This window comes from Corvus brachyrhynchos, unplaced genomic scaffold (assembly GCF_000691975.1).
Source record: "Corvus brachyrhynchos isolate BGI_N302 unplaced genomic scaffold, ASM69197v1 scaffold162, whole genome shotgun sequence".
In the NCBI taxonomy this organism is placed as follows: Eukaryota; Metazoa; Chordata; class Aves; order Passeriformes; family Corvidae; genus Corvus; species Corvus brachyrhynchos.
Genome location: NW_008236696.1, coordinates 2,686,053 through 2,688,696, shown reverse-complemented (window position 1 = coordinate 2,688,696; position 2,644 = coordinate 2,686,053). Strand labels below are relative to the sequence as shown.

At 45.3% G+C, this 2,644-nt stretch overlaps 1 protein-coding gene across 4 annotated transcripts in view; it reads left to right on the top strand.

Moving 5' to 3' along the window:
• Positions 1-551: 551 nt before the first annotated feature.
• TBL1XR1 (transducin beta like 1 X-linked receptor 1) overlaps positions 552-2,644 on the top strand; it is a 106,917-nt gene continuing 104,824 nt past the window's right edge. For 2 of the 4 annotated variants that reach the window (XM_017726904.1, XM_017726902.1), the window contains exon 1: positions 552-576. The gene's annotated coding sequence lies outside the window, so the exon portion shown is untranslated. The remainder of the gene's footprint in view (positions 577-2,644) is intronic. The other 2 variants (XM_017726903.1, XM_017726905.1) reach the window with 1 other exon arrangement.

The following is a 2,644-nucleotide window of genomic DNA, read 5'->3' as shown; positions in this document are numbered from 1 at the left end:
GGATGGGGGAGAGGGGAGGCCCTGCCCCTCCCCCACTCCGCGGAGTTCTCCCCCATCCCGACCCGGCCATTCCTTGGGAGGGGACACACCCCCCACCCCCCCGGGCCATTCCCGATGTTGCTCCCCCCAGAGCCAAGTTATTGATCAGTTTTCCGGCGAAGTTCAGGGCGGAACATGCAATACCCCGCGGTGGCAGGGAGCGGGCCCGGTTCGGGGCATAAAATAAGCTTTTATTTTCCCATTTCACAGCGTCTCTCTTTCCCAGGGCTTATCCCTGTCCGAAACCCTGGTGTAAATTGTGTGTCGCATCAATTCGACGGGCTCGCACGGTTGATGCAATGTGTACTGTTTTCTTGGTGGAGGATTTAAGTCCTGAAATATGTGGCTTGTTATTGTTGTACCCTCGAAAAGGTTAAAATTTATCGTGTTGTTCCAGGTGAATTTAATCTTTCATCACCGAATTTCCTTTTAAGGCAGCTTGACAGAATAAAAGTCTCTCCCTCGCTTGTCTTTATCCCCAGAACAGCAAAACTTTGTCTGTGCTTTATGGCAGGGGCTGGTTGCTGCAGATGACACGTGAGTCTGGAGGAAAGTTTGGTTTGTAGGTCGCTGTGTAGGAAAGTGAAGTTTGCTGGTGAAGTTTTTACTACTCTCCAGTGTGCTCAACTTCCTCATTTTCCTGTCTGTGTAAATCAAATTCCTAACTGATTTATGGGGGAGGGGATCACAAAACATATTCCTTCCTTATTGTTAAGGCATGGGAGGGAGGCATGATCAGGAGAACCAGGTCTTTGTTGCGTAAAAAAGAAAGTGTTGTGGGCTTGTCTGACTTGCTTTGCTGTCCTTGGGTGCTAAAATAAATGTCTGAGCATTGTGTGCATTAACAAGGTTCTTTGCTGTTGGTGGTCTCTTCCCTTTGGGTGTTGTGAGTTGTGCTCCTTTGGCAGCGAGGGCACCATTTGCAAAATTGGTGCTTGGGGTTTGGTTGTACCTGAGTTTTTGGGCAGTTTTGTGCTCTGAAGGCTGGTCCTCGTGAGGCTCACGTTGGTTTTGTGGCCTTCCTTTGGACAGGTGTGTTAACGGGCTTTTCAGAATGCATTCCAAATGAGGACTGAAGCTGCAAGTTCCTGTGTGTGTCCTTAAATTTAGTGGGTATGTGTTTGTGGAAGAGCTGTGAAGGGTTTATTCCCCTTACCCATTGAAAAAAAAGGGGCTCGTGATGGTGCTTAGGGCGCAGGTGGTGCCCTCTAATTGATCTTCTGGTACTGTGTCTTGGGAGCGTGGTGGCCTGCCTCCCAAACTGTTATTTTTTTTTTTTTTTTCCCTTTGTTTTTGATTAAGGTCTAATGGAATGGTAACATTTTGCATTATTTACCGAAGGTCACCTGAGCTGGTACACTGTTGCTGTCTTAAGTTTTCTTGGGGGAAGTTGGGTTTTTCTCCGTGAGAACTGTGTCTTCTGGTACTGTGTCTTGGGAGCGTGGTGGCCTGCCTCCCAAACTGTTATTAGGAACACCTGGAGAACACTTAGCTCTCATTCCTTGAGGAAGGGAGAAGGAAATGTAATTTAAATGTATGAAAGGAGTTGGGGTTTGGCTTTTGGGCTTTATAATTTATTTTTAAGACTGTGCAAGAGTTTATAATTTTTGTTTGTTTGAATGTGCACAGCCATAACACATGTGTGTAGCATAAAGAGCGCAATAATTACAGAAGATTCTGTTGCTTAAGCTTTTTTCCCCCCTTCAAACAGATAGTTAAGGTTTTTTTTTTTCCTGTGAGTTTCTTTTTTAATATGAATACTTCTTTCAGTTTTACTCTATATATGGCAATTATTGATGTTTGTGTAATGCTTTGAAGTTGTAAGGCAGGGTATAAGCGCTAAGTACCCAACAGCAATACTTCATAGTCATTTCCCCATCATGAAAGAGTTTGATGCTAAAAAGTGCTACAGCCCTAAGCATAAAGAGGCTCTGGATGGATTAGGGAAAATGGCCAAAATTGCTGATAATGTTGTTTTCAGATAATAGTTTTAAGTTAGGAAGAACAGATCTGAATAATGTAAAGCAAACTGAGTTATTTTACCTAACTTCATTTTGGTCTGGAATTTAATTGAACGTGGACTTCACATTTGAGTCAGAATGTGTTTGCTGTTACAAGTTTTGTAGTGGCAGTGAAGACCCACATCCTACAAGTATGTAATCGTGCAGAAGTCAGGAAGTCCTGTAAAACACACAACTTTGTGAACATCAGCGGTCTCGTTTGGCTGAATGAGCTCTGCAGCTGTCTGTGAAGTTGCTCCCAGAAGCTGGGTGTGTTTTGTATTAGTGGTGGGCAGTAGGATGTGACTCTCTCATTACATTGATGCTGTTTTGGTATCACAGCACTGTAAAGTGTTTTGGGAAGGCTGAGGTAGTGGCAGGTGTGACACCCTTCCATCACTAATTCCTTTGCTCATTGGGAGTCCCAAGTGATGGTGGTCACCTCTCCCCCCCAGGTTTTGCTTGCTTTGCCTGTCTCTTCTGTCTCCCCAGTCCCACAGGCGCTGAGGATCGTGGTGCCCGTGTGAATTCTGACACCTTGCTGGTGAGGACACCGCTGGCAAGCGGAGGAGAGACAGACACAAACTTCCCGCCCGCTCTTTACC